The sequence below is a fragment of the Mus musculus genome, chromosome 3 (assembly GCF_000001635.26).
Source record: "Mus musculus strain C57BL/6J chromosome 3, GRCm38.p6 C57BL/6J".
NCBI lineage: Eukaryota > Metazoa > Chordata > Mammalia > Rodentia > Muridae > Mus > Mus musculus.
Genome location: NC_000069.6, coordinates 153,134,363 through 153,147,585, shown reverse-complemented (window position 1 = coordinate 153,147,585; position 13,223 = coordinate 153,134,363). Strand labels below are relative to the sequence as shown.

Below are 13,223 nucleotides of genomic sequence, written 5' to 3'. Positions count from 1 at the left end.
CGAGTTGAAAGCGCGGGGGTCTTGAGATACCCACTGTGATATGGGATCAGAAGTCACCTCCACCCAAACGGGAAGAGAGAGGTTACAATTATACAACTGGGCAACCTTTATTTCCGCACAGACCACAGACCCAGAACCATTTCTCACACAGCAGCCGACTGGGCAGAGCCAAAAAAGGAAGAGTTCAGCCCTGCCTGCTGCTGCTGCCCAGTGATGTTTATATGCTGTAGCAAAGCCCCCTGTAGGAAAAGAATATTGTTCCGGGAGCCCTGTCAGCTAACCACTGAAGGATGGGAAGCTGGTGGATGCTGCCAACCTGACTCTGGTTCAACAAAGAGTTTGGGGGAGCAGACATTGTTGGTTAGAAACTTAGAAAAATTCTGAGGATGTGCTATTGTAATGGTGCTATTTTAGCAATGTCAGAAGTGTTGATATTGGATCTAGGACACATGAATCCCAAAGCCCTATGCTGTCTTTAGTAGAAGGTGTGGTTTCTTTTATTTTGGTGTGCTTGGGATTTCCCTCCTCCCCCGAGTAAGAACGTCTCCCCATGTTTCTTAGGCTATCATTGAGAATGTCAGTCCTCCCAAGGTCTGAGCTCCACTAGGGTTTTTCCGCCCTCTAAAATCTAGCATGTGACGAATTCCTGTCCTTCCACAGTAGAGCAGTCTCCTAAGCTGCTCTTTCTGAGCAGATCTGAGCAGAGGCCAACAGAGCGGCTCTTCTTGTACACACTCCAACCCTGTCTTCCAACCAAGAGCCTAGAAGCAAAGGATTCTGAGAGTCCTGGGTTGCAAGATGGAAATAAGGCTAGTGACCGAGACACACTTTGGAGGACCGCTTCTTAAACAGGCAGTGTATCTTTTGTTTACTGAATTTGGATCTTGGTAAACACCGTGACAGTGCTCTGTACAGACTCAAAGAAAAGCTAGAAATACAGACCGGAATTAGCAAAACACTAGACAGGAAACAGTAAGAAGTAAGGTCCGACCACCATCTAAGTGCTGCTGACAATGTCGTTCTGTGGAACCTGGCAAGGGAAGGTTAAAATCCCCAGACCATCCAGGCTCACTGCTTATGGCTAAGATCAAAGAGTTCTGAATGTAGGAGGTGAGAGGGGATAGTCTAGGTTGTCATGTTCAGAGGCCTTATTTATTTACTGTGTCGCTGTGGAAGTATGAAAAGTCTGTGCTGAAATAATTGGAAAATTTTGTGAGTCAATGTGCAATTACAAATAATTTCTGTCTTGCACAAGGGAATTGATTTAGCTGCAAAAAGAATTAAAATCTGTTATTAATGTTGCTAATGTAATCATCATTAAATATTATTGATTTACCAGTCGTGATAAGCACACTGTTAGTCTACAGGGAGAGTAAGTGAGAAAAAAAATAAGGGGCCTGATTAATTCTTTAGGTTTGAAAGACTATAGCTGGTCCCCAGTGCAGGAATTTTTGGGTTGCGTTTATAAAAGATGTATGTTGCCTTCTCCTGGCTTGCTAAAGAGAAAGAAAAACAAAACTGAGAAAATGCTATATTACATGCAAAGCTATTCTCTCCTATGTGAACAGTAAATGCTAGCAAAGAAAAGGTTAGAAAGATGATGTTGAATATTAATAAATATTGTTCTTTTATTTCTCTCATCAACAAGACATAGTTGCCTAAAGTTCAGATTCCTTCTGAACAATTTTTCTTTACAATTTTTTAAAAAAGTTTTCTGTTGGCAATCAACAAACCTTCATCATTCACTCAGAGAATGCCAGCTTTATCTTTTAGATATGTGTGTTTGCTAAGAACCACGCTTCAATCACCCTATTGATATCTGCATTTATGAGCCAATTCAACATCCAAAATATTTGCTTTGGATATTAGCTATGGGCTGCAAACGTTCACAGAGATATGTAGCCGCAATATAATTTCCTATTAATCACTGTTGCAAGTGCCTCCTTCGCCAGATTTTTATGTCTTCTGGTCAACAACATCTGCTTCTTGAGGAATATAGTTTGTGCCGCTTCCCCGTGGAGTCACCTTCTAGTGCAAACACACAGCTGGTCAGCGCTTACAGCACACCCCACTGCAATGAGACCAAGTGTGGCTAAGCACGGAATCCCAGCCTCCAGTGGCCGGCCAGGGCCAGGGCCAGACGTTCAAGGCTCTCATCATGATAACCTTGGGGGAAGGTTGGGTTCTGTTGAGAAACTTGCACACACGTTCCTCAATACTCACAAATTTGCATATGTTCTTCAATTTTCCCATAGACCCACTTCCTCTGAACTGACATACCACGTGAAAAGAAGCGTCTGATGGATTCAGAAAAACTGGGAGTCCACATTTGTGTGCTTCTGATGCAAGGTTGCCTCAGAATTGTTGATGTAGGATACTCACACACCTGAACACCCAGGATCGGGTGGGCTTGTGCATCTGTGACAATCAGCCCTGATTATCAAAGAGATTGGATCTGGACTCAGTTAGGAGACACAGATCTATTGGGATCTTTCCAGAGAGGATTGATTAGATGAAGTGAAAGGACCTTCACCTGGAGTGGGTGACATCTTCACACTGGCCCAGATGAGGGAAAAGCCGGGGGGTGGGGGATCTTTGATTCCTTCCCACGGTGTCTTGGGGAGTGTGTCTCTGCAGCTGTCCTTCATTCCCAGCTGATGTCACAGAGCTTGTTTGGGTTCCAACATGGACTGAAGATTGAGGTACTCTCCAGAAACCTAGACTCTATACTTGGATTCCTGAGGCGTCTAGTCCCATGGACTGAGTAGCCAGTGGTTCTCAACCTTTCCAGCATGCAGACAGACATTGCTGAGCTACGCAGTCCCCATGGTATAAGTCAGTTTAAGAGTATGTGTCCATCCAATGGGCTTTCTTCTCTCAGGCAGCCTGACTGACACAGCATCTCAGGGTGTAAGCGCTGTCATAGATGGTAATGAAGGCTCAGAACCCTAACCGTTAGATACACACAACATCCTTTAGACGTCTGTCTAATTGAATCCTTATATTTTCTGAGGGTAAAAGCAAAGCGTCGACTCAGCTGGTGCAAAGCAGACCTGGGATCAGAAGCTCAAGTTTCTAGACCAGTCAAGCGTTTCTATGAAACATTTGGGACAGATGAGTCGGGGGGAACGGTGCCAATTCATTATCCAAATGGTCTCCGGGGAAAGCCGTGGGCAGCAGAGCTGTTTGTTGAATAGCTGTGCATATCTGGAGAGGAATGCTAAAGTGCTCCATGCTTTCAAAACTCACTGAGTTTGTCAATAGAAGAAACCCTTGCAAGGTACTATGTGAAGTCCTGGCTTCAGGGAACTTGGCACTGTGCGTCTGACAGGTAGAGCCTTTAGAAACGTGTGGAACACAGTCTCTTCTGCATACTTTAATTCACATAAGCTAATTAGGATAGAGCTGGGCACTAGGAAATGAGGGCCATTGTATTTGGGGTAGAGGAGAAACCAAGGGCAAAAAGATCGATAAGAAGCACGGACCATGTCTCTTCATCCACGCACGAAAGTAGCGCCTGTCTGTTCCTTCTCATTTTTACCTTTCATCCCTGTCCCTTCCTCTGTTCCTCTCTCTTTCCTCAGAGCTTCTCTGAAACAGAAAGAAACATAGATTATTTTCCCCCATTTTTTTACTTTCCTTTATTTTGATCCTCCGGGTATAGGTACATAAAGTGACAAATCATGACACATATATTAAATATTGTCCCTTAACAATGTAGAAAATTTAACATACACACAGAGTAATATAATTACATCCCTCATGAAGTAATTGAGGTATTTTCAAAAAAGTCTCCGTGTTTCACTTCACAATAGGTTCTGTCTGAAACAGCACACACATGCACAGTCGTGGGATGGTACCCTCTTTCTGACCTGCCTTCCTCACCTCTTGCTGAACCATCTGTAAGATCAGATCAAAGAAGCCAGAAGTTCACATTTCAGTACCTCTGTGCTTACACTGAGGAAGCAATCTCCCCACTCGACCCGAACCCACCCCACCCCAGGTCCCCGAGGGGCTGCTGTCTCCTCCTTCCTTCCACCATGGTGCCCAGGAGAGCAGGGAGCAGATGCTGCAAGCTGCTCTACACCAGGGCCTCTGCCAGGCTCTTTCTTTGAATTTTAAACTGGGTAGGAAATTGGTGGAGAAAGTGCAAAGCAAGCAGAGACCCAGGAAAGGCTGTATCAAGAGATGGAGGTCTAAAAGCAAACTGGATCATAAAGTAGAAGAGATACAAAGTATTTCCACAATGAGCAGACCAACGTTCACATAGGAACCTACAGAAAAGACCAAGGAATATGTGCAGCAGTGGGGAGATCAGCAGGACAGAGGCAGAGGCAACCCTGGACACATGGTAACCCCATCCAGGGCTACCTTCACTATCCACTTGTATTGCTCCCCCCAGAGGCTGGAGTTCTCATTTCCTGTTATCTTGAACTTGATGGAGAGAAGGTTGGTTTAGAAGTCAGACTGAGTCCTTAGAAAAGAGTGGACAAACATTTCCCAATCTTACATGTCTTCTTCCCCTTGAGACTGACAGTCAAGCTTTCATGGCTAAGAGCTGTTCCTGTCCAAGTCACTCTTTGTCTTGTTGATCACTGCTTCCCCCATCAGCATGTGCAGGAGATGAGAGAGAAGATGAAACCCAAACCAATTGGTATCTGACCTGGTAGGAAGGCTAGGGTAATGATTTGCCATCATTTTTAACCAAATTAGTTAAATTTCTCCATTCCAGCAGACTTTATTAAATCAAATGCTTGAGAATTGACAGTTACATAAACTGTATTCCGATAAAGGGTCATAAAAGCTAATACTGGCCACTTTTATGAATCTCAGACTAGACATACAGACTTACTGCTAGATACAGAGCTCTGACAGCTCATTAGAGTACTATGTATGTGCATTTGGGGTGTGTGTGATGATTTAGAGAATCCATAGTTCCCCAGAACAGGTCTATGACCTCCAAACTATGAAGCTCTTGAGCAGCATTCTCATCCTGTGGGTTGTGACCTCTTTAGGGTTCCCATGTCAGATAGCCTGCCTATCAGATACCTGTGTTACAATTCATAATTGTAGCAAAATTATAGTTATGAAGTAGCAAGAAACATAATAATTGTATAGTTGAGGATCACCAGAATGTGGGAACTGAATTAAAGGGTCACAGCATTAGCATGGTTGAGAACCAGCGCTCTAGAGAGTGGCTAACTGTTACAAAAGGCAGACTGGAACATCAGAAACATTCCTTCACCAGAATTTTCCATATTAAATTGAGGCTCACAGTCAATCACTATACCCTAATTATACCATGTAGAATGACTGGACGGTGGAAAGCAAGTGGAGTTTTCTCTGAGAAGATTGTCCCCCAATCATGGCATTACTGTACACCGTGGGCCTTTCCTTGTGTAAAGACTCAAAATGAAGGCCTCCTCCTCTGCTGTAGGTGACTTGAGTTGGTCCTCCATGGCCTGGCAACCTCCCATAGACCATGATTTTCAAGTATTCTGAATAGCTTAGACTTCTGTTTCATGCTCTGCCAATTTGCCTTGAAAATGGCCACACATTTCAAATATACATTTCAAAGAATGTATATTCTTTGAAATCAGTCTGGCAGGTGTCAGGGTCCTCACTAAGTCCAGCTTTCCTCCTGTCGAGAGCGGCTGATGGCATCCTTCTCTTCAATGGCACTCCAGTACTCTGCTCGACCACTTGACTGGACGGTCATTTCTAGATAACCCCCTGTTTGGTAGGTTCTGATAGCTACATGTGTAAGGATGTATCACCAGGCGAATTTACCCACATAAATTGTGTTTACGGCATTTCCAACTGAAGATTTAATGGGACACACCCATCACTCCCGAACACCAAAACGGTGAAGCCAAAGAGTGCCCGCTGCTCAGAACACCTCTTGTTGTTGAACTCATACAGGCTTAATTTATCACAGTCATTTGAATCAGTTAAAATGTACCCTCCCTTTCTTTAGGTGATTTATTTAGTGTTTTTAAGTCTGTTTTTGACATCTTCTTCCATTTCTTCCACTAAAATGATCTTACCCTTATGGTCTTATGGAGACATCATTTATAGCTAGAAAGGCAGATCTGAAAATGCATTACCTTTAAAGAGTGGGATTCATCATATCTGAGTTCATACGTCTGATAGCCAAAAAGTGCCATTTCATTTCAGGAGAAAAATTGCTTCTGTCGGTGTAAACAGAATGCATTATCCCCTTTTAATAACCATTCTTAAGTATGCGGCTGTATTACTTTTTCACAGCTGTATTCCAATAAGCTGTGGAGTAATTGCCCGTTCTCCTGTCTAATAGGTTCATTATTCTTTTGCCGTAATTGTGGCCATTAAATGTTCAATTGTTAAGTTTCCACTCCTACGTTGCTTTACTGTTACATTTTATAATGGGGCATGTCATTACAGCGCCCTAGTGGCCATGGCTGTTGTTGAAAGTATTTCTCAGTGTTAGTGAGAACCCTATGAGACAGATCTTCACTCATTTCATGTGTTCAGAAACCCAGCTGTTCCCCCACCTTGCCCTGCCCTTTTGTAGAATGTCTCAAAGTACAATGGTTCTCACAAATTGGTTGCTTTCACTGAAAGACTAAAGAAAGGACCCTGGCTGGATCCTCCCATGGGTTTGAGCATGCTCTCTGAGGTCAGCGCCATGATTCCCATACGGAGTGAAGATTTCACCAAGAAAATTAACACTTGAGCTCTAATGCTTTCCTCAGCAGCACCGATCTGTCTTTGTGTGGCTTTCTCATCAAATGAGAACTCCCCCAGCCAGTGTTGATGGGGTGATGTCCTGCGGTGCTCATGATCATAACTGAGAGCCCTCCTATGATGGCCTCTCATCTCTAGGTCTGCCTCCTTCTGCAGTCTGGGTCAGCTCATCTGCCTGCTGTGATGGATAGTATTATTTAGGAAGGTGTGCAGACAAAGGTGGGGAGGGAGATGGTATGGAATTTAACTTCCTGCTTACAGCTGAGCACTCCGTTTGCTTGGGTTATATTTGCTTGCTTTGGTGGGGTCTCAGGATAAAGACTAAGTTCTTTCTTAAATACATTTCTTTCTCTTTCTTTTCCTTCGTGTGTGTGTGTGTGTGTGTGTGTGTGTGTGTGTGTATGTGACAGTTGCAGACCTACCAAGGCATGTGTGTGCCTGGAGGTCAAACGGAAACTCATGAGAAGTGTTTTCTCTATACACCATGTTGAGTTCAAGGATTGAAAGTAGGTTGTCAGGTTTGGCTACAGACACCTATATCTGTCAAGTGCTCTCTTCTCCTTTTCCCTCCTCTGCTTCCTCCCCACCGTCTTTCCTCTTCTCTCACTTTCTCTCCTCATTGTCTGTCCCTCTTTCCTCCCTCCCTCCCCCTGACTTGCATGTACGTGGCAGGGGAATTGCACATGTACATGTGTGCTCATATATGTGGAGCCTAGAAGACAACTTTGAATATCCTCGACATCCACATTTTTTTGGACCTCCTCAAACTTGCTGAGTTGGTTGGCCAGGAAGCCCTGGGGATGTGCCTGGCTCTGGCTCTCCAGCACTGGGATTACAAGTATGTGTCACTATGCTCAGGTTTGTTTGTTTGCTTTATCCAGGTAGTAGACATCAAACCCAGGTCCTTGTGATTGCAAAGTGAGAACTTTACAAACCGAAATGCCTCCAGACCTCTTTCTCTCTTCTCTTTTTTCCCAGTGCCAGGTCATGGGCATGCTGGGCCAAAATCCTACCACTGTTCCATGCTCCAAGCTGTGAAGACCTCTCATGTCCTTCAGAACTCAAACATTACCCTAAAGCTCTGATCTAGTTCCCAAGTCATTTTTAAAGACTTTTCTAATCACACACTTGTCAGTTAATAGGGACTTTCAAGGTTATTTTACTTCTCCGCCATTTATTGCATTAGCTTTTATTTCCCTCTGAAGATGAAAATAACTTTTACAGTCATTGGATTAGCAGCGTAATTTTGTCCAACTCATTTTAGCTCTGTGTTCTTTGGGGAATCTCCTCTATTTTAAAGTAGATGCCCCCCTTTTCTTCTTTGGTAAATACAATAGAAGCCTTTCCCTAACACAGTTCATGGTTTCAAAGATACCATCACCACCACCACCACCACCACCACCACCACCACCACCACCACCACCACCACCACCACCACCACCACTATCACCACGACCACCACCACCACCACCTCCTTTCCTATATAATAATTTTTGTACAAACATCTACCCCTATGTTCACTATCCTGATGTTATTAAAATAATTACTAAATTTATGAAGTGTCTGGTGTCTTCCTGCCCCTGAAGTATGGGATTAGATGTGTTTCTCTCCATTGACCTCCTATGAGTACCTAAGAGTCTCACTCTACAGGGAAGGCATCTGAAGCCACAGGAAATGAGTCATAGCTGACCAGAACTGAGTCCAGAATTTGCTCTCAGAGATTCCTCATCATCTCTATAATGGGAACATTGCTATAAACAGTGAAAGGGGATAGCCATATTCATAAAACAGCAAATGATAGATAAATCTCTAAAATCTAGATGCTTCCATGAACAGACAGGTAGAGAGAACCATTTGCCACAAGGAGAAACTATGACCTAGGAAATGATTCTTCCATTGTCACATTTCCGTACTTGTAAGCTGTCTACAAAACACCTGGAAACAGTTGCAAAAGTGACCTAACCCTGATGTATAGTTTATTGGAACCAATAAGTTTCCTATAAAGAAAAAAATATGACAAACTCAGGGTATGTGTCATACCCTAAGTATCAAAATGACCCATTCCCAAATCTCTACAGTATCAAAAAAGCCTATGAAATGTCTGGGTATTTCTTTTACATTTTGATAACAGGAATAGATACAATTTGGTGGCTTTAGATATAATTTGGTGGCTGCTGATGAGAGCTAAGTAATGTTTCTTGTGCATCTCGTCTGAGCCAGGTTTGCAGCCTTAGCAAGAACAAACATTTGCTGTTGTCAGTGAAGCACTTCAGAGAGGGACACAGGAGTGGTGTTATTTTGACAACCATTCTCTTTCAAGGCAATACAGTAAAATACATCTTATTTTGCTCATCTCCCCAGAACACAATAGGCAAGATGGGAAAAGGGAAAGCAAGGGGTAGAAAGGGTCGATAAGAAAGCCATATTGTGAGATTAACAAAGAGCAGCATTTCCTGATGAAGTCAAAGGAGCCACCCAGGAAGAAAGTGACTGCATGGCTAGGAAATCGTTGGCAAATGCTGAAGAGATAAGAACCCACCTCTTTGGAAACAGGCTTCCTACCTGTCTCATTAAGCAGCTGATCTTTTGATGGCAACATATTTCAGAAAACGGGCTGCTACCAAAAAAGAAGCAGCAAAAAGATTTGTGGATCAGAGAGCGGCTGTCATTAGACTTCATTCAGTGACTAAGATGAGCTAATAAGTCCTCACATGTTTCTAGAATGGATTTGGCATGAAGTAGGAATACATGAGGGTAAGCTTCCTGCTTGCTTTCTCCTTAGGCCTAGGATGTCAGGGAGGGTTGACAGGACCAAAGACAGCGCACATCGGACTCATCACTCTCGAGTGCAAAGCTTCCTTGAGTCTTTGAGGGAACTCCAACCATGGGTGTTTATTGAGCAAGCCACACTGAGTGGCAGAACTTGCTACAACCTCTTGTTTTAGATCTGTACCCATGCAGAGCACAAGCTATGGAACTGACCAAGGGTCCCCGCATTTTACAAAATGACTTCAGTAACTCTCACGTCCTTTTCTATTAAAAGAAAAGAAGTGCACGTTTGTAGAAATGAGAGATTTGGAGATTTAGACAATTCTAAGTGAATTTGTTTTTGTTAGAAGAAACACTTTGCCCAGATGTAGTCCATTCTTCAAAGGTGATCTTGGAGAGGAACAGGAAGCCACAGAAGGAATTGTGCTCTTCAGATGTCACAAAAGCAACCTAATAAATGCCTGGAGAAACACAAGGTGTTTGATGTCGTGTGTGTTTGTGTGTGTGTGTGTGGATGTGAATTTGTATGTGTGGATGTGTGTGTGTGTGTGTATGTGAATTTGTATGTGTGCATGTGTGTGTGTATATGTATGTGTGTGTGGATGTGTGGATGTGAATTTGTATGTGTGTGAGTGTGAATATATGTGAGTGTGTGTATGTGTGTGTGAGTGTATGTGTGTGTATGTGTGTGTGAGTGTATGTGTGTGAGTATGTGTGAGTGTGTGTCTATGTGTGTGAGTATGTATGTGTGCATAAGTGTGCATGTGTGCATAAGTGTGCATGTGTGCAGGTGTGTATATGTGAGTTTGTGTGTGTGAGAGTGTGTGTATATATGTGTCTATGTGTGAGTGTGTATTGTGTGAGTATGTGTGAATGTGTGTATGTGTGCGGCTATATGTGAGTTCTGTATGTGTGAGTGTGTGTATGTGTGTGGCTATGTGTGTGAGTATATGTGAGTTGTGTATGTGTGAGTGTATGTGTGTGTGTGTGTTCGTGTGTGAGTATGAGTATGTGTGTATGTGTATATGAGTATGTGTATGTGAGTGTGTATGTGAGTGTGTATGTGAGTGATTGTGTGTGAGTGTGTATGCCACTACCTTCCAACTCCTGCCATTGCATAGTCAATAGTTGCACTCCGCATATATAGCTTGGGTCAAATGATTGTTATCTAGAGACTGATAATTACAAGCTAGACTTTAGGATTCATTCCTGTGTCAAATATGCTAAAATGTAACATGTAAAAATATTCATCATGGAACATCTTAAAAGTTAGAGTAGAAGGGAAAAATTTAAAAATAAAATTACCCACTTTATATTGCACTAAATGGGTCAGAAAAGCAGAGGCTGTGTCCCATGATGCGATGTTCCATGATGCTGCATCCCATGATGCTCCCATTAGTGCTGATGGTGAGATACAATCTCTTCCTTTCTTGCGTGTCACATTTGTGCATAGGTACATGAGTGTCTTATTGTGAATGCATAAACATGTGAAGGACAAAAGATGACCATGTGTGTCATTCCTCAAGAACTGTCCACCTTGTGGTTGGGTCAAGGTCTCTCACTGGCCTGGCATTCAGTGATAGGGCAGGCTGGCTGGCCAGCGAGCCCAAGGACCTACCTGCACCTGTATACCCCATAGTGAGGTCACAGGTGTGTGCCATCACACAGGATTTTTGTGTAGGTTCAGGGATTAAATCCAGGTTCTCATAGTCACACCACAAGCATTCTGCCCAGGGAGCTATTTCCCAACTTTGAGACCTACTTTCTCTATTAATCTTGTACCCCAAAACTTGCTTTAAGATGTTCCATGATGAATATTTTTACATGTTACATTTTAGCATATTTGACACGGGAATGAATCCTAAAGTCTAGCTTGTAATTATCAGTCTCTAGATAACAATCATTTGACCCAAGCTATACATGCGGAGTGCAACTATTGACTATGCAATGGCAGGAGTTGGATGTCTGTGGCTCATATTACCATCAGAGTACATGGGGATGTCCCTGGGTGGGGCAGCCACCTCCTGCGCCTCACCCAGGCAGCACAGTGGAGCTGGCACTGATGGCAGTGGTGTGATGAGATGCCCTGAAGGCATGAAAGAGTGTGGGAGAGTTGACCCTGCCACTCATCTGACATGGGGTGGCATGTGTGCAGAGGGGGATGCTCTCCTCCCCCTCCCCCTTCCTAACCACCTCCAGCAGTAGAGAAAGGTGCTTGCACAGTGTGTTAGTCAGGGTTCTCTAGAGTCACAGAATTTATGAATGTCTATATATTAAGGGAATTTATTTTAATGACAAGACACAGGGTCATAAGCTCAGGAGCGCTAGCCCTGACCCTCACCGGCTACAGTACGCAGAAGAGTGGGTCCTGAACCTTGTCTGGACAGCACAGTATTTCTGGCCCTGGTTGACAGGGTATAGGTGAGCCAAGAATGAAGGAGAGCTGGCTCTGCCATTTGTCTGTCTTGGGGAGATGTGGCTGTGGAGGTAATGCCCTCCCACCACCTTCTTCACCACCTTCAGCAGTTGGGAGAGTTGGCCTTAGTGGAGGGGGTGTGGGTGAGCAGGCCCGAGGGCATAAGAGCTGGAGAGCTAGAGGGCAGCCAGCCTGGAGGGTTTAAGAGAGGAGAGCTGCCTCAGTCTCTCACAGGCTGCATGTGGCACTTGGGAGAGTGGGCCTACTCCTTGACTGGGCAGCACAGTGGAGTTGTGTCTGGAGGTGTGGGTGTGGGTAAGCTGACTCCAAAGCACGAGAGCTGGAGAACTGCCTGCCTCCTCCCAACGGCAGCATTGGGGGTGGCCTAGCCAGAGCAGTGCTCGAGAGCTCAGTCTGGTGGTGAGGATTACAGAGAGTTGACTAGCTCAGACACCACCCAGTCCCAGATCCAGTGCTCTGAGTTGGCCTACCCCAATCCTGTATCATTCGAGAATGGTTGAGATTTGTATGAAGATTCGCGAGTCTGAGGCATCCATCCCTCTTGTGGTCTCTTAGATGGTGTGTGAATTCTGGAGGAAGGGCCGTCAGATCAGTCTCCATGTGTACTCCTGAAGTGAGCCCCGCAGGCTCTGAGGGACAGTGCCTCAGCTAAACATCATGGCACAGGAAGTTAGTGTCCTTTTCATGACTGCTTGGTGACAGTGACCATTGATATACCCATCTCTGAGGTGTCATGGTCATAGAGCCCGTGACCACTAGGAGAAAGGGCAGAGTGACAGTGGGTGAGAGCATTCCTCTTGTAGAACACAGTGGCCTCCCTGCACCATGGGCAAGATGACGCCTGACATCCTGCAGACGTGCAACATGGCAGCCCCAATACCACCAAATGACTGGCAATAGCCAACAGCTCTGCACATGGCTGTCATTTTATTTTCTTAGAATGTGGTCACTTAAATTTTAATAGTTCAGTTGTGATCATCACATTACATTTTCATAGAAAATTCCAGATTTTATTAGTACAGAACAGTATTGATTGTTTTCTAATGCTGTTTGTGTGGGGGTTCAACTTTTGGCTTCATAATGAATTTAACATCCTGCCAAAATATGTATATTTGATGTGTCTACAGAATCCAACCTAGAGAAATTCCTCTGTGCATACATTGAGACATATTCAGATTTGCTCCAAGTAGAACTGCTCAGAATTTTAAAACTAGAAACACAAATGTCAATCAGCATGCAATTGAATAAATAAGTTGTTGTATATTCATATAATCAAATACGCTTTCACATA

General features: G+C 43.9%; 1 long non-coding RNA gene across 1 annotated transcript in view; it reads right to left on the bottom strand.

Moving 5' to 3' along the window:
• Positions 1-1,603: 1,603 nt before the first annotated feature.
• The window catches only part of Gm52620, a 67,712-nt gene continuing 56,092 nt past the window's right edge, over positions 1,604-13,223 (bottom strand). The window contains exon 2 of the long non-coding RNA XR_003954593.1: positions 1,604-3,591. This is a non-coding gene — a long non-coding RNA (predicted gene, 52620). The remainder of the gene's footprint in view (positions 3,592-13,223) is intronic.